General features: G+C 34.3%; 2 long non-coding RNA genes across 3 annotated transcripts; one reads left to right on the top strand and one right to left on the bottom strand.

Moving 5' to 3' along the window:
- Positions 1-6864, top strand: LOC144374318 (uncharacterized). 2 transcript variants are annotated; one of them, XR_013433758.1, is made up of 4 exons: positions 1-108; positions 2560-2690; positions 5698-5870; positions 6463-6864. It is a non-coding gene; the product is annotated as an uncharacterized LOC144374318 (long non-coding RNA). The 2 variants fall into 2 exon arrangements; XR_013433759.1 differs by having other exon boundaries at positions 6-112.
- LOC144374320 (uncharacterized) lies at positions 5786-24541 on the bottom strand. Its single transcript, XR_013433761.1, has 3 exons — positions 24391-24541; positions 7479-7692; positions 5786-5924 (listed from the first exon to the last, which is right to left on the bottom strand). It is a non-coding gene; the product is annotated as an uncharacterized LOC144374320 (long non-coding RNA).

Below are 24541 nucleotides of genomic sequence, written 5' to 3'. Positions count from 1 at the left end.
CTCCCAAGGCAGGTTTTGGGGCATGCTCAGAGCAAGCCCACGCTCACAATTTCCGGTGAGAGCTTTCTTCTGGAGTGGAGGCGGTTTCCTGCGGAGCTCCGGCGGTAGGTGGGTGAGTGCCGCGAGTATAATTGCGAGCTTACTTGTTTAGAAGACAAAAAGGGTGTGCTTGGATTTACCCGTGTTTTCCTTCCGAGTTTTTTCCCCTTATGCTCTAAAACCTTGGGTTCTGGGAAATGAGAGCCAGCTGGAGAAGCTTTGGTTACTGTGGCAACCATGTGTTACTGATTCTGGTTTTTGAGGATTTTCCTTCCGAGTTTTTTCCCCTTATGCTCTAAAACCTTGGGTTCTGGGAAATGTGAGCCAGCTGGAGAAGCTTTGGTTACTGTGGCAACCATGTGTTACTGATTCTGGTTTTTGAGGATTTGAAAAGAGAATTTGTGTTATAACTCCTCAAAGTACATGCTGGGTCGCATTCAGAGTCACATATTATTTCAAACTTAGGTGTTTAACCCCGGAAATTGACTTTAAAGGATTTAATTCTGGTAGTAATGTGGAAAAGCAGTATTTTAGGCAGGGTAACTAGTTAGAAAGCTAATGCAGTGATTAACACAATTTCAGGGTGTTGTAGAATTCCAGAGAAGAGGAAATATTGTAGAAATTCTAGGTGGTAGGATCAGAAGCTTTAATGCTTGGGTCGATGTGGGAAATGAGGGAGAGAGAAACTGAGCCTCTTGAGGATTAATTCCAAACTCGCTTTTGCATTTGTATTTCTAGTTTCGTTTGCCACCTGCAATATCATTGCCTCCTACCTATCTCTTGTCCTAGTTCTAGTCATGCCTAGTAGTTTTATGTTCTCTGAATTTCCTTGTCCTCATTTTGTGTGTGTGTATGTGACCTTGGACAAGTTTCATAATTTCACTCCCTTAGTTTTTTCAACATAATGTGGAAGAAAACAATTAGTATGTAGTGTGAGTGTGTGTGATTCTGTGTGGGAGGGATAGAACCCAGGGCCTCATGCACACTAGTCAGGCACTGTACCACTGAGTTACATCCCTAGCCCCAAATTAAATAATAGACCAGGTATGTAGTAAAGATCCAATAAATATTAGCTACTACTATTTGTATTGTATTTGTTATTTGCATTTTATTGTTTCTTTCTCTAGGCTTGAATTTTTTAAAATTAAGGGGAAATATCTTTATGTGCTTGGAACATAGTAATAGTTGAGTAATGGATTATTTATTTTGGCTGCTTCTGACATAATTAAATGCTTTTTGGGTATGTGGGGGGGTACCAGGTGTTGAACCCAGGGGCACTTAACCACTGAGCCACTTCCCCCAGCCTTATTTTGTATTTTATTTAGAGACAGGGTCTTACTGAGTTGCGTAGGGCCCTGCTAAGTTGCTGAGGTTAGCTCTGAACTGTGATCCACCTGGCTTTAGCCTACTGAGCTGAACAGATTACAGGCCTTGGCAAATTTATTCTTTACTTTAAAAGAACTGCCAGTTGCAGGTTGGAGTTGTTAAATGGGTAGAGTGCTTGCTTAGCATGTGTGAGGCACTGGGTTCAATCCTTAGCATCACATAAAAATAAATAAATTAATAAAGGTATTGTGTCCATCTACAACTAAAATATATATATAATTTTAAAAAACCTACAATGCAGTTAGTTAGCTTGTCCATTTATACAAAAAGATTCCCTGTGGTTTTGATAGGAATGATAGGACTCTGTAGACTAGTTTAACAATAGTGGTCTTCCAACCTGTGTATCTGAGGTGTCTTTATATTTATTTGGGTCTTTTGAAATTTGTTTCAACAATATTACTTTTCAGATGGAACTTTTCATCTCTTTCGTAAAACTTACACCTTTTATTTTTAGTTTTTGATGCTTTTACAAATGGCATTGTTTTCCTAATTTCATTGTTTGCTTCTTCATTGTAAATTCATTTTTTGTATTTATCTTGTACCTGGCAACATTGATGAATTCATTTATTAATTCTAATAAATTTTAATGGAATTTTAGAATTTTCTAGACAGAAAATATAGTTTTCCTTTTCAGTCTAGATGTCTTTTCTATAATTTGCTGAAAGCCCTAGCTAAAACCTCCAGTATAATGAATAGAAATAGTGAGAGGGGACATTCTTATCTTGTTCTTGATTTTAGGGAAAAAAAGCATCCAATCTATCACTATTAAATTTCATGTTTACTGTGGGTTTTTCATAGATACTGTTTAATCAGATTGTGGAAAGTTCCTAGATTGTCCATGGTCACAAGATGATCATGTAGTTTTTGTTCTTTGGTCTACTGATTTGGTTTAGATCAGTAGATCTTTATTTACATTAAGAGATTTTCAGTTGTTAAGCCAACCTTGCATTCCTAGAGTAGATCCCACTTGAGCATGATGTATTATTCTTTTAACAATAGCTCAGTTTACTATTGTCTTAACAGAAGTTCTCAATACTAAACGACTTTTCTCTCTTTTTTGTTTTTTTGTGATGCTGGGTATTGAACTCTGGGCCTTCACCAAATGACTTTAAAAATTTTTTTATCTTCGAGCAGATGAAAATGATTATGCATACAGTTCAGCAACCCAAAGTATGCTCAGTGACAGCTGAAAGACATCTGTAAATATTTGTGGATTGATTAAAACTCCTGGAGTTTGGGACCCTTTTTTGAAGAGTTATGTAGAGGTAAGTAGACTTTTCATAAAATTGTATTGGTTTTATTTTTGTCTTAAGCCTATGCGATATTGCATTTCTAATTATCTTTATTGATCAGGAGGAAATTTAATGGAGAAAATTGTTAGGGTTAGGGGTTAAGGGTTAAGGGTTAGGGGGTTAGGGTTAGGGTTTAGGGTTGGTTAGGGTTAGAGGGTTAGGGTTAGGCGTGAGGGTGGGGGTGAGGGTGGGGGTGAGGGTGAGGGTTTAGGGTTAAGGTTAGGGTTATGGTGGTTAGGGTTAGGGTTGGGGGTTAGGGTTAGGGGTTGGTTAGGATTAGGGGTTAGGATTAGGGGTTAGGGTTAGGGGGTTAGGGTTAGGATTGGTTAGGGTTAGGGTGAGGGGTGGGGTTAGGGTTTAGGGTTGTTAGGGTTAGGGTTGTTAGGGTTTAGGGTTAGGGTTGTTAGGGTTTAGGGGTAGGGTTGGGGTTAGGGTTAGGGTTAAGGTGTTAGGGTTAGAGGGTTAGGGTTAGAGTTAGGGTTAGGTTTAGGGGTTGGGGCTAGGGTTAGGGTTGGGGTTGGGGCTAGGGGTTAGGGGCTGGGGCTAGGGCTATGGCTTAGGGTTGGGGTTGGGTTTAGGGTTTAGGGTGAGGAGTGAGGGGTGAGGGTTTTGGGTTAGGGTTAGGTTTAGGGTTTAGGGTGAAGGTGTAGGTGTTAGGGTTTTGGGTTGAGGGATGAGGGTGAGGGTTTTAGGGTTAGGGTTATGGTTATTGTTAGGGTTAGTGTTAGGGATTAGAGTCAGGGGTTGGGTTTAGGGTTAGTGTTAGGGTTCGGGGTTAGGGTTGGGGTTAGGGGGTTAGGGGTTTGGGTTAGGGTGGTTTTGGTGGTTAGGGTTAGGTTTAGGGTTTACGGTTAGGGTTAGGGTTAGGGTTGGTTAGGGTTAAGTTTAGGGTGAGGGGTGGGATTAGGTTTTAGGGTTTTGGGGTTGGGTTAGGGGTTATGGGTTAGGGTTTGTGTTTAGGGTTAGGGTTTGGGGTTAGAGGTTAGGGGTTCAGGTTAGGGTTAGGGTTGTTAGGGTTAGGGTTTAAGGTTTAGGGTTAGGGTTGTTAGGGTTAGGGGTAGGGGTAGGGTTGGGGTTAGGGTTGGGGTGGTTAGGGTTAGGGTGTTAGTGTTAGAGGGTTAGGGGTTAGGGTTAGGGGTTATGGGTTAGGGGCTGGGGCTAGGGTTAAGGTTAGGGGTTAGGGTTGAGGTTGGGGCTAGGGCTAGGGGTTAGGGGCTGTGGCTAGGGCTAAGGCTTAGGGTTGGTTGGGGATGGGGTTGGGGTTAGGGTTTAGGGTGAGGGTGAGGGTTTGGGGTTAGGGTTAGGTTTAGCTTTAGGGTTTAGATTGAGGGTGTAGGGGTTAGGGGTGAGGGTGAGGGTGAGGGTTTTAGGGTTAGGGTTTTTGGGTTAGGGTTTTAGGGTTAGGGTTTTTGGGTTAGAGTTAGGGTTTTTGGGTTAGGGTTTTAGGGTTAGGGTTAGGGTTTTGGGGTTAGGATTTTAGGGTTAGGGTTAGGGTTTTAGGGTTAGGGTTATTGTTAGGTTTAGGTTTAGGGGTTAGGGTCAGGGGTCAGAGGTCGGGGTTAGGGTTTAGGGTTTAGGGGTTAGAGTTTAGGGGTTAGGGTTTAGGATTTAGGGTTAGGGTTAGGGTTGGGGTTAGGTTTTAGGGTTTAGGGTTAGGGGTTAGGGTTATGATTTAGGGTTAGGGTTAGGGTTGGGTGTTAGGGTTAGAGGGTTAGGGAATACTCTCATGGACAAAGCAGATAGCAGGCAGTCTTTAAAAAATTTTTAAATTGAGTTATAATTAGTAAATTGGAATATACGGGCAGAATGTGTCAAAAATGCATTTTTGGAGATCTGTCAAAAAAGCAAAGTATAATTTATTGTATCAGTTTGAATTTAATCTTGATTTTTCAGATGATGTCTAAATGTTTATTTTCATAATAAGCTTCAGTTTCTCATTTTTTGTTGTCTATGTGAGGGGAAATGCTGAAATATTTAGTTAAGAAAAACACTTTCAATGGAAAAATTGTAGACAACCAGTTTGGATGGCATGCATATTTTAAAACCAATATTGACATGATTCTTGGACATAAAATGATTCAAGCATAGAAACCAGAACTGTTATTACCCAGACAAGGGATTTAAGTGCATACTTCCCGTGATACTTCCTAAGAAGTATGACAACTATTTGTTTTCAGCTCTGACCCAGTGTTCAGGAGTGCCTGTTTCTTCAAAAAAAAAATCTCCCCAGCCCCTCAAGCAAGAGAATGTTGACCATGAAGGCAGCAAGCAAAGAGCTCAGAAACACAAATTCAGGACCCGAAAGCCCTCAGTTACATTACTCCCAGAGTGCTAAATACCTGGAGGCCTTTAGGTTACAGGAAGAAAGTTCAGGAGGGCTGCATCCTTTCAACAAGACTGTCAGCAGCATATTTATAACCTGGATTTCTAGTTACTGTAGACCAATAAATAGACTGATGATTTTTTGCAATTAATTATAAAGACCCTGATATAGAGAACAGAGCAGCCCCATATTAGACAGCACCAGACAAGAATGGTTTAAGACACACTGAACATAACCCTAGACCAGAGTCAGTTAAACAAAGACACAAATCCTAGCCCAACCAGAAAAGATACAAAAATATTAGTACAAAGATGTGATTGTATATCATACAGACGTCTCCTGAAGTGGAGGTATTGTAGTGCACTAGTCTGAGCAGAGTTGGCTCAGATCCCAGCTTTGGCATTTTCTAACTATTGAACCTGAGAACAGGAAACTAGCTATTGTGTGTCTCACAGTGGGACTTACTTTATTTGAAAGCCTCTACTCTGGTACCCACCAGGTTGCAAATGGACAGCAAGTAAGACCTATTTTTCTTATGTTCCCCATTCTCTTGTTGCCCTAGTTACTCCTTTGAGATGAACGAGTAAGATACTGTATATGGTTCTCATTCTGCTGTGTCACGTTCAAATAACCTTTATGTTTTCTTCCTAACCGCAGAGTTTAAAAATCTCCTCTGGTCAAAGTCAAGAAGCAGTTTGTGGAAGGATCTTCCCTTTGTATTTTCCATGAGAATGTGTGTGGTAGAAAATTCCTGAGCACATGCAGAGCACCAACTGCAAAGGAGTCTGAGAGATGTAGTTTTCAGCATTCAGACTATGAACCAATCCCAGGTATTGTCCACCAAAGTCTGTAAAGATAGGTCAAGTTGGAATGGTCACCAACTGCTGGAAAAAGATTAAGAAATTATTAGAAGTGCTAAGGAAATTAGAATCATGCTTTCAATGTCTTAAGAATTTGATTTTCCCTCAAAGATCACATAGATTGTATACTACTACCATTCTAAAAAATTATGTGTTTATTTTACATTGTATTACACTAACTGCCTGTTATGGTTTAGATATCAAATTCTCCCAAATTCCCATGTGATAAAGTGCCTTTTGAGGGGTAATGGAATCTTTAAGAGGTGAGGGGCCTAGTAGGAGGTCATTGGGGGTGTTCCCTTAAAAGATATACTAGGACCCCAATCACCTTCCTGCTCTCCAGCTCATCAGGAGCTAAGTAGTTTTGCTCCACCATGCACTCCCACCATGGTGAGCTGACTTGCCATTGGCCCAGAGTCTTGGGGCCGACTGATCATAGACTGGATCCTCTATGAGCTAAAAATAAGCCTTTTTTTCTTTATAAGTTGATAGTCTCCAATACTTTTTTATAGTGACAGAAAGCTGACTAAAATACAGTCCTTTTACTTTTTTTATATTATAGGTCTTAAGAATGTGATTCAAGAAGAAAATTGAAAAACAACTACATGAATGCTTTATCTAGCTGTATAAGAGATTCTTTTTCACTTCATGGGTGAAAATGCTAAATCTGAAGACCAATGAGTCTTTAAGTCAAATAACTATTTTATTAGTTTTCATACAAGGAATGATGGACAACCTGTGGTCAATTATGATCAATTTAGCTTAAGCCATTTGGAAATAACCACAATTTCCTATTCAAAGTTATCTGTTCCAGAAATTATGGAATGACATTATCCACAATATGATATGAATTAGATGTCATAAACTTGAGATTTCATAACCTATGAGTAAACATTTGAGAGTAAGGCAGTTGGATTTATAAGCAGTTAAAACACAAAATAAAAATTTAAAGGCTGGTCTACAAGTTTTAGCTGGTCATTCACGTTTCCCTAATGTTTCTTTCTACTTGCCAAACAAACATCATAGCTCCTTTCTCATATCAAATGTCCTCTGCCATTTACTTAGCACTAGGACCACACAATAAACGAGCACTGCATTCTCACTTTCCAATCTCATCCTACTGTTATCACTAACAGAAATCCTTATTAAGATTGATATGTTGCTTCTGGGACCCATGACAAGCAATCATTTACATTTACTTAAATAGGGAAAAAGAAAAAAAAAACTCTACTTATAAAACTAAGGAGTGGAACACAATACCCTCACCCCTCAGAATTGTGATTATTCTAAACCCTAGGTCTTTCACATATTTTTTCTTCCCATTTATGTACACCACTTTGTCAGGTGTTTTAGTCATCATTTTTACTGCTTTGACAGAAAGACCTGACAAAACAAATTTTAAAGGAGAAAGAATTTATTTAGCCTTCAATGTTTGAGAGGACTTCATCCATAAATGGCTCTGTTCATTGTTCTGGGCCTAAAGTTGAAGCAGAAGGGCATGGTAGAGGAAAGAAGCTCAGGACTTAGCACCAGACCTCAAAGAGACTTGTTTGAACCTACAAGTGTCTAGTGACCTACCAGTTATTTGTGCCCAGTCAGACTGCAGCACCCCAAGGGCATGAACCGGTGATCTATTTCCTTCAGCCACTCTCCATCTGATTATGGTGATAGCCAGATTAATCCATATCAGTTGTCAGGTTAAAGCTTTCATAATCTATGGGCTGGAGTTGTTATTCAGCAGTAGAGTTCTCCCTACCATGTGTGAGACACTGGGTTTGATCCTCAGCACCACCTAAAAATAAATTTATTATTTTTTTAAAAAAAAGCTCTCATAATCCAATCATTTCACCTCCACATTTCTTTGCATTGTCTTACATAATAGCTTTGGGGGGATACCTCATATCTCAAACATAACCTCATGCTTCTCTATTTGTAAAGTATCTGTGAAAACTAGAAACATAAGTGCATAGTAAAGAAACGTCCCCTCATCCTTAAATGTCAACAAACACAGACACACACACACGCACATACACAAATGAATATTTGTGCTTCTTTTTTAAAAATTTTATTTTTTAGTTGTAGGTTGACACAGTACCTTTTATTTTTTTTTTATTTTTATGTAGTGCTGAGGATCAAACCTAGGAGGATCAAACCCAGTGCCTCAAGCATGCCAGGCAAGCGCTCCACCTCTGAGCCACAACCCCAGCCCCTTGTGCTTCTTAATCTCAGTTTATTCAAACAACACTCATTTTAAAGATATATCTGGCTCCTAATTTGAATGTATTCCTGAATTTATTTCATTTAAAAAATGTGTTTACAAGGGATTCTCTCTTGGTAGTTGCAGAAATGGAAACTGGACATAGTTTCATTGGGTGTATAAAAATAATTCAAATGTCATGCAGTGATTCTGTTTTTAATTGGACAACTGGGAGCCTGGGATGAGGAACTTTAAGTAAAGATTGCTCAGCATCAGTTGTTACATAAAGCTGCCAGAGAAGCAAAGGAACATTGTAAATGAGTCCTACTACCTCAGGTCTTAGAGAAAATTTTTAAAATGTCTGATCAGGGAAAATTAAAGAAAATTAAAAAGAATGTATGGACAAATTACAAAAGAATACATGTAATTAAGTCAAGTCATAAGGAGTTTAATGCACATTGGTATGTTGCCTTATAGAGCTATTTTCCTTTGTTTAAATATCTGCTTTCTAGTGTGTAAGAGAAAAAAAAAGTAACACTTTTTGGAGCTTGCAATGTTTGCATAAGATTGCTCATAGGTTTCTTGCACCAAACCTTATAATAGCAAAGTATATTTAGTTTTATAAATTACTTATAAAGCAAAGTATAATAGCAAAGTATATATAATAGCAAAGTATACACAAAGTATAGTTTTATAAATTACTTATAATAGCAAAGTATACAATATCAAAGTATTGAATATTTCTAGTATTATGGTGGTTTACATCAAGAAATCAATGATTCTCCAAATTCTGAAATTTATTAAGATTTAAAATATGATTTTGGAGAATATTACTTCCTTAGAAGTTTCTCTGATAGTTGGGAAAATAGAAATTTTACAGGACATGAAAGCTATAAGTGTCCTTGGAAGTCATCCAAACCAATACACTTGTTTTATAGCAGAAAAACAAAAACAAAAGCAAGTTACAAAGAAATTCAGTTGATTGACTCAGGATTGGGCAATTAAGTAGCATAATTACATGTTTCAAACTTATGTGTCTAGATCAGAGTTTTACAAATAAACTTCACCTTAAAACAGTTTAAAATGTTTAATGTATTCTTAGCATATTCATCAAAAGTAATATGCATCAAGATTTTTTAAATTAGGAAAAATAATTATTATATTTTCTCAAAATATGATACATGTTTGAAATAAGAATTTAATACATCCAATAATGTATATATAACATCATACTGATATAATGCATTTTAATATGGTTAACATTTTGAAGTGATACATAGTTGCTACCAATTATTCATTGCCATTTTCATCTCTATTCATAACCCTCCCCAAACCACTTTCCCCACTCAGAATAAATTCCAAAGTCTTTGCAATGTCCACCATTCTCACTGCTCTGAACATCTTTAGCTTCATCTTCTAACTTTCTCTTCTCCTCCCCAAGCCCACTGGACTCCTCAACCATCCTACAGTTCCAAGGTCATTAACACTACTGGCCCTTATGTTTGTTCTTTTCTTGACTCGGCCACTAGGTAGTCCATGGCTCACTCACACGGCATTACATCTGCTCTAACAACTACTTATTCGAGAGACCTTCCAGTAATACACTGTGTAAAATTTTATCCACTCATGTCATTGCACTCCAACCTCCTAAACTGCTTTATCCTGCTCTCTACACTTATCATAATCTAACCTATTAAGTGTATGTTCATTTCTTTGAGATGGAAGTCCCTCAACATCAGTTCCACAAGGGCAACTACCTTGTCTGTTTCATTTCCTGCCAGACACACAGTGTTGCTGAGAATATATATTGATTCAATATATTAGGATTTCACCTAAACTCAAACACTTCATGGAATTCGTTTTGAGAACTGCATCTTCAAGCCATTTTCTAAAATAAATAAAACAATTTCAATTTTATCTTGTTTAGTCATATTTCCACTAAACAAAACTACTCATCCTGACTAGTGATACTTAATCCATATGCAAAATATTTGAACCAAAAAAGGTTGATATATATAAAAATAAACTTTAATTAAATTTTGATAAGAAATATTTGAACCTTAGCTAAATGGCTTAAACATATCCATGTTTATTTGTTTGAAAATGTCATCTAAATATACCCCACAATGAGGAATTATATTGTTTACATATACATTAGCAATATTTTAGAAATATAAATACTTTATGTAAACTTAATGTCACTAATAATCCTTACCATAGGCAGATTCTGCTTCTTGTAGATATGCTCTGAAATCTTTCTTGGACATCTATGCTTTTAATAGAATAAAGCTTCTGAGCATTTAAGTATTTTGAATATTCTTGCTTCTCATCATAAATTACTATCTCAAACGAGTTTAATTGGAATAGATTTTAACTACCAAATGTCACAGAATGGAATGATAATTTAGGAGCATATTTGTACCTTTAAATACATTTCCACTCATTATGTCCTCTATCCGATATTGCATTAAGCCACAGAAAAGGTGACTCAGACATGCCATTAAGATTGCCAAGGCTTAAAAAGCAGTACAATGGATAAAAAATGTATTACTCAAATGTGTCTTTATTAGTAAACTTCAACTCCCTGATAATTTTACTTTCTCATGGATAGTTCCCTGAAGTATATCCCCTGAGTAATTTTATAAACCTATACCTTGAAAATTGTTCTATGCAATAAAAAATTTTAACTATGAAGTAAACACATTAAATTACTCATATTTTCCATTATATCAAAAATTAAATTACTCATGTTTTCCATTATATCAAAACAATCCAGCTGTTATATTAGTAAGTGTACTAAAATGTATAATTATATATTCTAATATATATGTTGAACACATATACATTCACTCACATATTTTCAAAAGTTACCTCAACTTTAAAAAAAAAAAACATGGTAGTTGTCAATTGACTTTTATTTTATTTATTTATATGGCATGCTGAGAATCAAACCCATTTCCTCATGCGTGCTAGGCAAGCACTCTGCCACTGAGTCACAACCCCAGCTCCTATATGAGCATTTTTAAGATAATGCAATTTAAAATAGAGTTGTAAGTTTCATAGTTTAATAAAATAACAAAAGGCATGCTTTATACGGGTCTTTGTGACATATGTGTCATTAGGTAGAAAACAAGAATGATGAAGGAAGTCTTGAGACTCAGAATGTGGGTCCAGAGCCTAATGGTTCTTTGAGAAGCGTTCATTCCTTTCTCTAGGAATCCTCCATTCTCTGATACCCTAAGCCAGCAGATACACAGTATAAAAAAATGGCTTAACATGAAATTCTAAGATACAAGAGCTAGTCATCCTAGGGGCTTAGTATGGGCCAGCAGCACTCTAGTCTTTGAGACATTGCCTGTCAGGTCCTACTATGGAGTGAAGCATTGTTCACCCTTTCTATGATTCTGTAAACTAAGATGCTTCTTCCTCCTGTCCCCAGGACTGTCAGAGTTGGAGAGGAAAGGCTACAGTTTTATTCACTTCCCACAGCAGGTTACCACAAATGTTTGCAAATTCTTTTAGAGGAAGATAATAAAAGATGGCATATCAGAAGGCCTTACCCCTTTTCAAAGACATCTGCAATATCTCTCACCCCACATGCACTTCCACAATGTGATTTTGTCACCTACTTTCTGCTGCTTTCCCAAGAAATGAAGTCTTTTTAATCTCCTTGAATCCTGGTGATCTACAACTACACAGACCTCTAGAATATGGCAGAAAAGAAGTTGTGTCCATTCTGGGTTCAGCCATCAACTGGCCTAGCAGCTTCTGTATCCTTCCATTTGGATCACTTAGTCTTGACTTGTTCCATCTGAGAAACCAAACAACGTGCTATGAGATTTACAAGCCAAGAGGAGAGACCACATGCAGGCATACTGATTGACCAACAACCACTACTGCCAGCCACAAGAGGCTGCCATCTTGGATGACCAGGACAGTCTAGTCTTCAGATGACTGCAACCCCAGCCACCATCTAACTGCAATGACATGAGCTATCCCCCAGAGTGTCATTTGTTTTTAATCAATACAATTTAAAAAAAATCCTCGTTGGGTGATGTGGCTCAAGCTGTACCATGCTTGCCTGGCATGCGCTGGGTTCCATCCTCAGCACCACACAAAAATAAAGATGTTGTGTTCACCAAAAACTAAACAAATAAATATTAAAAAATTCCTTTTCTCTCTCTCTCTTTAAAAAAAATCTGACTTAGTCCTATTATGATGTTTCACAGATGGTAAAATGGATGCGCAAAGAAGAGTGGGAATTTTGAATTGTTCCTTCATGGACACAGTCACCCATGTGGTGGCCAGGTCTGATATTATTATATATACATGACAAATTGGAATAGGGGTATCTAGTTATCTATTACTGTAAAAAATTTTCTCTTATACATAAGTACAACCAAAACATTCAAATTAAATTTTTTTCAGGATCTATATATCCTAATATCTTCTACGTGGTCATTAAAGATGAATATCAAATTTTTTTAAAGTTAAAGGAGAAAGGTAGAAAACATAATGTCATTTAATATTCAACTAACATTGTCACCTATGTCAATCCTGTTTTGGTAATAATCATCAACTATATAACAAGAGAATTTCTATTCCAATGTTACATAATATTCTATTTTTTTATAAATTTTACGGAATCAATGAAATAATAATAACAGAAGTATCATTATAATAATAGAAATATCATTTATTATAGATAAATAATATTTATTTCATATTACTACTAAAAAATTTCAAACTTTTTATTTAACTTTGCTTGTGCTAATTTTACTAAGTGTAACAATTATAAGATTTTCCTTTTATGTGCTTCAACTTACTTAAGACACCATATGCCGTGTGTATCTTACTCTGGAACCATGTTTATAGATTTTGTGCTCCGGCCCTAAATAACACTTAATGAAACTAAAATATGTGCTTTGCATTTGGCTAGATGTATACAAGGGTTATACTTCCATTGTACATGATTTTGAAAGATTATATAAAAAAAAACATTTTCTAAGTATAAATACTTTGTGATTTTTCTAGGTATAAATATTTTGTAATATTTATGAGCTGAACACAATGAAGATGGGATGATTCATTGAGCTTTGGTATTTTGAGGCTAAGAAAAAGCAAAGATAAAATAAATAAATAAAAGAACTCAAACCAAAGATTTATACTCTTACACTTATCCACTGAAATAAAGACACATCATAATTCAAATATGTCAGTTGACAAGAAATAAGCTTACACTTACAAAAACTGACAATATATTTATCTTAGAGAAGTGTAAATTAATTAAAAGTTTTAAATATGCTCATAATTATCCTTGACAGCTTCTTAAATGACTTCCAGTTATCCCTGCATAGGGTATTAGTACTCTGGTAATCTCTTGAGTATGTAGTGGACCTAATGATTTGCTTCTCAGGAATTAAATACTGCAAAAGTGATGTAGTCCCAGCAACTTGGGAGGCTAAGGCAGGAGATGATGAGTTTAAAGCCATCCTCAGCAATTTATCAAGGTTCCAAGCAACTTATTGAAACCCTGTCTCAAAATAAAAAATAAAAAGGGCTGGGGATGCGGCTCAGTGGTTAAGTGCTCCTGCATACCAAACAAAGAATCAAACAAACAAAATTTTTAAAAATGGTGTGGTACTACATGTAATAATAGATAATCATTTTTTAAAAAGTGTCCTAATGTCTTGGAGCTTCTTTTGCTCATTCTGATGAAGCCAGCTGCTGTGTTTTGGCCTGTCCTATGAGGAGTCCACATGGCTAGCAGCATCAATAGCCACCAAGGAACGAATTACCTTACTCAGCCTGTGAGACATGAACCTGATCAACAGTCACTGAGAGAGTTGGAAGGGGAGCCAACCCATATTCAAGCCTGAGATGATGCTTCAGCTCAACTCTTGCATTGCAGCCTGTAAAAGAAGGATCCACCTAAGTCACATCCATATTTTGGATCCACAAAATCTATGAAATAATATGTGTGTAATATTTTTAGCAATTAAATTTTGAATAATGGCATACAGCCATTGATAGCTAATATAAATAATATTTTACGTTAGAGTCAAAATAATGTTCTATTTCACAAAATGGTTATAATCTGCCATTTTTCAATATTTCTATTCTCTAGTCCTTTGTTACAAAATCTGAGAATTTGGGAAGAATGTAAATATAAGATTCTTTATTATTATTTCTTTGTTTAAATTGTATCTCACTTACTTCATTGGATTACTAAATTAATGCCTAGATTTGATATTAAATTAGTAAATAAGAATTGTAAATATTACATCATACATGCATAGACAAGTACCTAGCTCAGTGCTGTTCACTATTAAAAATGTTAGAAAAGAGGAGGAAACAGATGTTTGTAGGGGATGGAATGCAGGGAAAGCAAGCCTGGAGTCTCAGCTTAGCTACTGTTTATTGGCCCATTTGGGATTTTCAGATGGACCAGAGGGGAGTGCTTGGGGGCTAAAGTTTTCATACACTCCAATAGAAAATGTTCAATCTCTCAGCATCTTTCACGATTTTTATTTTGTTTATACCAATTTATAAATTTTGTTCAAGATCAATTCTTAAACTTTCTGTAGGAAAATGTTTAGTATGTCAGAATAAAAATAAAAGTGTGAAATACACATTCACAGCCATACATTTTCAAATTTAATAAGCACATGATTTTGACAGGGCTATAATTTGAAAATCTGAAGACAAAGGTGTGGAATGATGAAGGAGCACATACTCTGAGTTTTGTATATTAAAATTCAAAAATTTAGGAGAAATAGAGAATACTGATATGAAGCATCATTTTGCCAAATTATCATAATAGATTAAAGATATTGGCAAATCTTTTGCTACTCCTTTCATTGAGAGTGCAGGAAAAATTCAATTCCCCTTTAAACAAGCTGGATTAATTAATTAGCTTGGCAAGTGGAATAGGGTGAATTGGTCTAGGATTTTCAAAGAAGAAAGGGCTCTTAGCTTTCACCAAAACCTCTTATAATGCCAACAACTATATGAAGCCAGCAGCTACTTAAGAAACTCTGAAACCCTGAGATCATATAGTGAAGAAGCTGCAGGTAGGTCAACAGTGTGAGCTGAGTCTAGCCTTACAGCTATACACATTGTGTGGGTGAAGTCATATTGGATGCTGCAGACAACTCTTAGCTAATTGAGTGTTATAGAGTAATGACATTAGAAGCCGAACAATTACCCAGCTGAACTCTCCCCCTAATTCTTGATGGGTCATAATAAAATGGTGGTTGTTTTAAGCTACTTAACTTTGGAATAGTTTGTTACATAATAATCAATAACTGGAAATATCAACATACTTGCCTAATTTATTAACATAGTAATTAATTTATTAATTAAATAACACCCCCAAAAAGAGAAAAAACATTTTGCAATATTATCTAGAAGTGACAATTAAGGCTTCTCAAATACATGAGATTAAAAATGTCATTGGAGATCTAGAAGAAAATCACAATAGATAAATAAATAAGACAACGGTAGTCTGTTCAATATGCTAATTGTGTGACTTTAGAGAAATTCTATATTCTGCTTGAATTCTATATTCTGCTATGTAATTAAATATGAAAATGAATAGAAAAACGTGTGAATACAAAATACATATGTGCTTGTGTTATGATTATTATATTTTGATATAGAAGTTATGAGTTAAAGAATACATTCATTTTGTTGTTCCATGTAGACTGCTACATTGAATGAAAAAAATTTCATGCCTGCTTCTAATAGACAGGATAGACATAAATAACCAGATCAAGAATGTTCCTGAAAAGATTCATAGCTCTTTATATAGCATGTATGTTAGTACAGAAATAATAACCCCCTGACCCAAGACGAGAAACATGAACATATCTTTCTTCAGGTTGATACTGAAAACTAACAAAGGTATTAGTTTGGTGTACAAATTCCTACAGCATTTTCTTTTTAAAAAACCTCAGTTCACAGAACTATCTTGTATACTGAGTAGGACCCTATGATAGATATATTCAACTTGATAAAACTCTATTGATGATTTTCCATAGTGATGCATAAACATGGTTTTCAAATAAAGGAAAGAAAAACCTAGGCATATAGAAGATTTAATGAGAAGGATCCATCTGGTAGCTGCTTCAATCACAGTTTTTCTTAGTGGCAACCACATTTACTTGTTCATTTCTCAAATCTTTTTGTGTTTCCCTCATGTCCCCAATATCAGGCTTATACTACTACTTCATGATTTATGTTTCTTGGATAATGAAGACATTTAGACATTTTCTGTTGACAGTTTTTCAGTAATGATTAGTGATGAGAGATAGATTGTGTTTCTCATACTGTTCCATTCCCTTGCCTTTCTCCTTAATTATTCTTAGTTTCTTAATTCTACTATTCAAATTCAAATGGTACACTTAATTTTTTTATCCTTAAACAAATAATATTAAATTTTAATACAAAATACTTACAAAATCCTGATTAACTCAATTGCAACAATTCAACATAATATTTAATAATTTTCTGAAAATGTATCAGTTTTAAAATTAAAGTTTTTAGGTATTTTTAAAATTATTCACATGTGATGACATCAGTTTTCCAGAATGTACTGATCAGATATGTGTATTTTAATCCAGATCATTTCCTTTAACACCCAGTAAAAATTTTTTTCAGTGAGGTGTTTTGAAATATATGTATTTTAGAAGAATCATATTGGAAAAAAAAATAAAAGAGATTTTACACTGAAGAAAATTCCTCGGTGTGGCTTGTTAAGAAAATATGTCTCCTCAGTCTCAGAGGCTGGCACATCATAGTGTGATACTTTCTCTCTACTTGTATGAATCAGCATGATGCCTCAGCACAGGAAATCTATAATGTCATAATGTTCCTTAAATACCACCAAAAAGGTAATTTTCAAGTTAAGAAAGAAACAGGCACTTTTTGTTAGGAAAAAAATAATTAAAATATGTTTAAATGTTTTTATTTTTATAGTAATTAACAATAGACAAAATGCTTAAGGTCATCTCTACAGAATTAAGTATTAATTACAGAATTTGCACAATGAAAGTGTTTTTGTTTTTTTCCTTATTCCAATTACCTTGTTTGCTTCCCAGATGTTATGGTTTAGATATGCAGTGTCCTCCAAAATACTCATGTATGAAACAACACAAGAACATTCAGAGGCTAAAGTATTAGATTATAAGAGATGTGGCTTAATCAGTGAATTAATCCACCAATATGGATTAAGTGGGTGGTAACTCTAGAAGGAAAAGTGTGGCTGGAGGAGGTAGGTCACTGGAGCCTGCCTTTGTGAATTATATTTTGTCCCTAGTGAGTAGACTTCTCTCTCTGCTTCCTGATTTCCATATCCCCTTCTTACCCTTCTGCCATGATTTTCTACCTTACCTTTAACCCAGAGTTATGAACTCAGAAAACCATGGATTGAGACCTCTGAAACCCTGAGTCAAAATAAACCTTTCCTTCTCTACATTGCAACCAATAGCTGATTAAAACACCAAATAAAGTTTCTTCAACAATCTGTAGAGATATACCCTTCTTTTCTTTCACATGAAAGGTGAACATTTAATTTTGAATAATTAAAGATAAGGCTTTGTCCATATTACATTCAGTGGTTAATATTTTTCCTTCTTTTCAGTAGATAGAGGCAAATGTGTTTCTATTTGTTGCTCACAAAATGAAGATGAGTTTCCTTTGCCAGATTTTCTTTCTGAGCTTTTAAATGCATGACTAAAGATAGTATCTTCTTGGAAAAGTTATATGTGTTTGATTTCTCATCTACCTGTGGTGAAACTCTTAAACATTTCTCTTGTTTTAGTTTTCAAATAATATATTTCCTTAAATATTTCTGTTATATCACCATTTCACACATGTTTTATAAACAAAATAATTTCCAGTTTTTAATTTAATTCATGAAACTTTAGTATCTAGCAATAAAACACATTATATGTCCTGAAAATATTCTCATTAAAAACACCAAAGTAAGATAAATGATATGGAATAGTCACAGTTTAAATGTGTAAGTAGATCACTAATAATTAAAATAACTCTATTTGGGGAGATTCACAAATCTTCCAAACGGTGTCACATGACAAAGAGAAAAACTCATCCCTTGACACATAGAATTAAAACTATAAAACACAAAAGATGCCAGGGAGATTTTAAACAGTGACAGAAAGAAATAAAAGATGACCAGGACTAACACCAGAGTTTTGAAAAGTCATTTTCAAGAAAGAATAAATAATACCTTTCAACCTATGAGAAAAACAATAATTGAAAACCTATAATTTTGTACATGGTCAAAGTATTATTATAGAAAAAAGCAGCATATAAACATTCGCAGAGAGGTAACATTCAAATCTGAGAAAAATCTCAAGCATGTCTTTCAAAAGGAAAACAAATACTAAAGGATAAAAATGAGTTATAAGGAAGAAAGATCTTCAAGGCAATAATACATTAATTTCAATGCAAAAAATAAGAGAAATGTGTGATTCTGGGCAAAAATAAATGTAAAAATATAGGAAAAACATCCTCCCATATGCACACTGACATAAAGTTTCACTAGCTATACCGGCATCCCCTACCCAATCTGTAGACATGAAATTTGTCATTCATATTAAGGATATAGAAGAGATTTCAAGTGATATGAAAATACAATGACTTTCCCTATATGGATGAATGTAAAATTTGTATGACTTGGAAAATTTCTTCTAATAGTAACTGAAGAAAAAAAATATCATATAACAAGTAGAAAATGTTTCATCAGAACTTTCAAATCTATCCCCCAAAAATACACACCAAAAAAAAAAACTATTAGGAAAAAAATGGTGATTTAATTTTAATTGTCAAAACATTCAAGAAATTGATAAGTACAAACTAAATAAGCCTTTTAAGAAAAGTAAGGGAAAGCTGTTACCAAATTAATTCTGTTAATACTATGTAATAGAAAATGTTTCTTGAAATAGCCAATTAGCTGATTGTTGTTGATCAGCAGTTGGATTAGAAGTTTATACTAGAATGTAAATCAACACACTGCTTACTTCCCTGAGAGAGGTTGGCTTCGAATGTCATTTCAACTAAATTGGCATGCTTAGTTATGTAGTTGATTTACAAAGGAAGGAAGGAAGGAAGAGAGAGGGGGAGGGAGGGAGGGAGGGGAGGAAGGAAGAAAGAATGATGAAAGTGGAGAAGGAAGCAGAGAGGGAGAGAAATGAAAGTAATCCAATAATATGAACAAAATACAGCTACAGAAAATTGAAGGAAGAGGAAACGTGATTTGTGTGTAAAAATATTTAATCTCAACAGTAATATGAGGATTGCAAGTTAAAACTACTATAAGAAACCATTTCACACTAAGAGATTGGGAACGTTTAAGTCTGACAATAACATGTTTTGACAAGGATATGGAGCAAAAATATTTCTATGTCCTGTTATTGGGAATTTAAATGAATACAACCAATTTGAAGAGTAACTTTATGATATCTAGATAAACTTAATATGTATGTGTGTGTATATATATATATTTTTTTTCAAAACCCAACAGTTTTTCTCTAAAGAGGCAGCTGTACAAGGCCATATGCTCATAGAATCACTTATAATAAAGAAAATTTAGCAGCAACCTTTAAATTTTTATATTTAAAGGTAATTTATATTTACCTTTATATTTTCATAAAGTAAAAAGGTTCATACATAAGTGTGTGTATATTTATATGTATATACACACATATATGTAGAATTTATTCAATATGTGTGAGATGGATGATCATTAGTAAGATAGTCAAGGTGTATTATTCTCAAAATGACATTGAAGAAAAATTAGCAATTTGGAAAACAATATAGACAATAAAACATTTGAATGGATTTTAATAAAATAGATATAAAGTATATTTTAGAAATAAAGCATAATGTAAGTTCTTACCAAACTGTAAGAATACTGAATTAAGCAAAATGATTACTATTTAGAGAATATTTCAATGGAATTGAAATATTTTATTTCTTAAGTGATTGAACCACACTTATTCTTTTAAATATTTTAAGACTACAATTTTTGAACAAAATTGCCATCAAATTATGCAATATTACACATATTGAGCTCAATTCAGTGGAAGTGAGAAAAGTTGGTAATATTCTAATGAAGAAAATGTTGATATTAAGTGGACTATGTATATGGGAAGGATCTTCTGAAAATTTCATCTGCCTAGTAACAGGAGTCTAATTATTGTGCTGAATCAGAATTTCAGTAGTAGAAGCTGACCTTTATGAGAGGAAAAAATCTGCTTATGACTAAAGCTATTGAGATCTTCAGGAAGACAAATAAAACAAGATTGAGAATAATGGAATTTGAACCTTCAAACTTGATCTCAGCTAAGCTCAGCTTTATTAATTTCAGCACTTACAAAACCTACACTACTAAAACTCAATATTTTATATGTATGCTGTATCTCTTTAAGTCTTTTAAAATGTTTTTACAAAAATTTCAATGAGAAAATTATTAGTATCTACATGTATCTGCATGTTTGTGTGTACATACATATGTATTATATAAGCACATATGTGTTTACTTTCTAAGAATGTCTAAGAGTACACAAAATTGTGAAATTAACTAAAATACATGAAAACAGAAAAGTTAACCCACAAAATTGTGAAATTAACTAAAATACATGAAAACAGAAAAGTTAACTAAGTTAGAGATAGAATACCTCTGTAAGTAACTTGAATCAGATCCTGTAACATTTGATTCAAATGTATGATATGTCAAGATCATTGTATTGTCATGAGCAACTAATTAAAAAAAGAAAAATAAATAAATAAATAAATAAAAAGAGTAGAAAAGAGGAAATGAATATCAGTTCTGCCTATTTAAGCAAAGTTTCTAAAGTCATCTGGTGCACTCTATACATTGCTAAGAAATCCATATGTAGTAGCATTTATAAATCTTTTACACAGTGTTTAATAAAATCAGTAGTTTTTAACCACATTATCACTGAGAGAATTGAGCCCAATGTAGGGCAAATATATGATCTTAGTTCTGGATAGAAACTATGTGTCACATTGTTAGTTGGAATTACCTACTGGTATTCCCAGGACAAAAGGTCTTGTCAGGGCATTGTTTCATCAGAATCTTCATCATCATTAGTACTACCACCACGATTAACACAAAAAAAGTTATGTACAATTTAGAAAACATTTAAACATGCTTAATAACTCTTATGTATGAGTGTGTGTGTGTCCAGGTGGATGGATAGGAAATATCTTTTTAAATTATTTTTGATCTGAGATGGATTGTATTGTTCTTGCAGCAGGATTGACTGACAGGTCTTTTAAGCAAGAAATCAGTAGTTACTTATACCTTTTGCCAAAGTCAGTCTAGTTGATTTGAGGAGAGTAGTTTGTAGAGGAAACTTAAAGAGTCTCAGCTGACAGATGATGATGGTTTGTACTTAGTTGGAAAATAGTTACCAAAGATGTTGATTTGAGATTTACTACCATGTAAAATGATATCTAGAACCATGGGATTTAAATGACAACACCTAAAACATAGGAATTGAGTGGAAAGAGAAAAAGTGAGGGATAGGATCCTAGTGGGTACTCCACTACTTACAGGATGATTCTAGAGTGAACCTCCAATAATGGTGCATCATCTTTAATGGAGGATGGTGTGGAGTAGCCAATTAAAGTGTTCTAAGAGGTAGATAAGAGTTGGATAATTTTAATACTGCTTTTTATCTACGTCCTTGGAAAAGTAGGAACCATTGTCTGATGTCACAGGTGCTGACTTTCAAAATACTGCTAGTCCAATGAGGTCCACATTGTTCTGGGAACAAAGCTTTCTACTTTGTATTCAGGGTATTTACAACTAGATACCACAGCATTTCCAATGTAATTCACTTAGAATTGTAACTGTCTGGGTTTTACTTCTTAATAACTTTAAGTCCAATGATGAGTCCTAAAATTTTTATTTCAAGTATTACTGTATAACACATGAGAAAATTTTCAATTAATATTCCATCAACAGCTGGGGGTATGGCTCAGCAGTGCTCACCTAGCACATGTGAGGCCCTGGATTTGATCCTCAACACCACATAGAAATAAATAAATAAAGGTATTATGTCCAACTACACTAAAAAATAAAGATTTTTTTTAAAATCATTCTATCAAAAGTTTTGTGATGTGTATGTGAAATTTTATTTCTTATTTATATATCAATTAAATGATAACCTTTAACAACGTAATTCCTTCTGGAAGAATTTGTGCATAAATAAGAAAATAGGCAAGTAAATAAATCTGATTCTCATTATCTGTTCACACATTTTGGGTATATTGAATTTGTTAATGAGATTTATTTTCTTTAATATAATAAACTGTAATTTAGATAAGTATTTCATTACTATTATAAAAGTAATTATGGGCATATTAGTTTGTTTGGGCTACCATAACAGAGTGCATTAGACTGTGTGACTTATAAACAACAGAAATTTGTTTCTCACAGTTCTAGAAATACAGAAGTCCAGGCTAAGGCACCAGGCTTGCCTGATGAAGACTTGCTTCCTCATTGACATGCCTTCCCACTGCATACTCACATGGGGAAAGAGCTAGCTCTCTGGGGTCTCTCTGGTAAGGATAGTCATCCCATTCACGAGGTTAGAGTCCTCATGACCTAATGCTATCATATTAGCGATTCAGGGAATCCAACATTCAGACCATAGCATATGTAAGTATAAAGAGGGTAAGATCATATCCTTATCTTGATTATTTGTCTCTGTTTATATCAAATGTACAGTATCATTGTAATATTTTATAAATTTGAATAAATTTTTGATACAATTAGCAATCCTACTTTTAAAATTTGATCCAATGATATTATTCTTTTATAATATAGTAGACACCCCCCACCACCACACACACACACATACATAAATAATAAACCATCATGGCACACGTCAATGTGCTGAGAGGTAAACCACACTGAAATGATTTATTTTATTGAAGTTTAGATATAAATTGATAGAGCACTGATAAAGCACTCATTAAATGTCTATGCTTTTACACCTCCTTCAATTCATCTGACACTTCAGAATATCACTATTGCAAAGATTATGGTTGGATAAAACTCTGCAAAGTCTGAAGTGTGCTCTGTATAATCTTCCTTCTGATTCATTTAATGTAACCTTTATGCAGTTAATTAAAGATAGAACATGTTGACATGGAGAACGTAACATGATTCAATTGAGAGTGTTGCATATTATTAATGTTTAATATCTTTCTCTTCAGGCAAGAGCCATACTTGCCTTGCTAGACTAAAACTCTTATAACACTCCAAACAGTATGTGTGTGTGTGTATGTGTGTGTGTATATATATATATATATATATTTGTTTTTCTAATTTAAACAAGCATTTTATAGTAATTTAGGAACTATAGTTGTTAATTTAAAACTATGAGTTTAAAAACTACCATTTATTATGTGTATAATATGTGTAAAGTGAAAGTTTATTGCATGCATTATTTCATTGACTCCTACCGATTCTATAAGGTAGATGCATATCATCAAAATTGGTATATGAGAAATTTGAGTCACAAGTTTAATAACATTGTTACCAAGTTGGTAAGCAGACCACAAATCTAAATCAATATCAACATTACTTTAAAAAATAATCTTTTGTGTTTGCATGATTTTTGAAACAAATACTCTGCCAGAAGAAGTTAAACTTAAAAAAAAAGAAGAAGAAAAAAGGAGAGGGAAGCTTGTTAAAAGTATAACTGCGTTTGTGTATAGTAATAGTAAAAAAATAAAGTACACCAATTAATGTTTATTAACATCAAATTTAATGTTAATTAAATTGACCTATATTTCTAGATTACAATTGTTAAGGGAAAGATGAATTGCTAATACAGTCACCATTATAACATGGTTGAATCTTTCTGTTAGTATAAAGTTAGTTTTAGTAGTAGTTGAATGTCCATTAAAACAGATGATAATAACAATATTGTGTATTTTAAACACTCCCTATAGCCAGGGCAGTGGCACACACCTGTAATCCCAGTGGCTCAGGAGACTGAGGCAGGAGGATTATGAGTTCAAAGCCAGCTTCAGCAGAAGTGAGGTGCTAAGCAATTCAATGACACCTTGTCTCTAAATAAAATGCAAATTAGGACCCAGAATGTGGCTCAAAATCAAGCATCCCTGATTTCAAACTCTGGTATCCAAAAAAAAAAAAAAACAAAAACCTCCCCTTAGTGTTTTTTTCAATTTTTTCCCACCGTTTAAATAGTCAGAATGATTACTAACCCCATTTTTGAGATAGGATCTTTGTGGTTCAGAGATGTTAATCGTCCAAGGTCACATATCTAGAAAACAAGAGACCAAATGTAAATATGTAAGCTGTGTGAGTCATATATATGCGTGTGTGTGTGTGTGTGTGTGTGTGTGTGTGTGTGTG

Source organism: Ictidomys tridecemlineatus, unplaced genomic scaffold (genome assembly GCF_052094955.1).
Source record: "Ictidomys tridecemlineatus isolate mIctTri1 unplaced genomic scaffold, mIctTri1.hap1 Scaffold_639, whole genome shotgun sequence".
Classification (NCBI taxonomy): domain Eukaryota; kingdom Metazoa; phylum Chordata; class Mammalia; order Rodentia; family Sciuridae; genus Ictidomys; species Ictidomys tridecemlineatus.
This window is presented reverse-complemented; position numbering and strand designations above follow the sequence as displayed.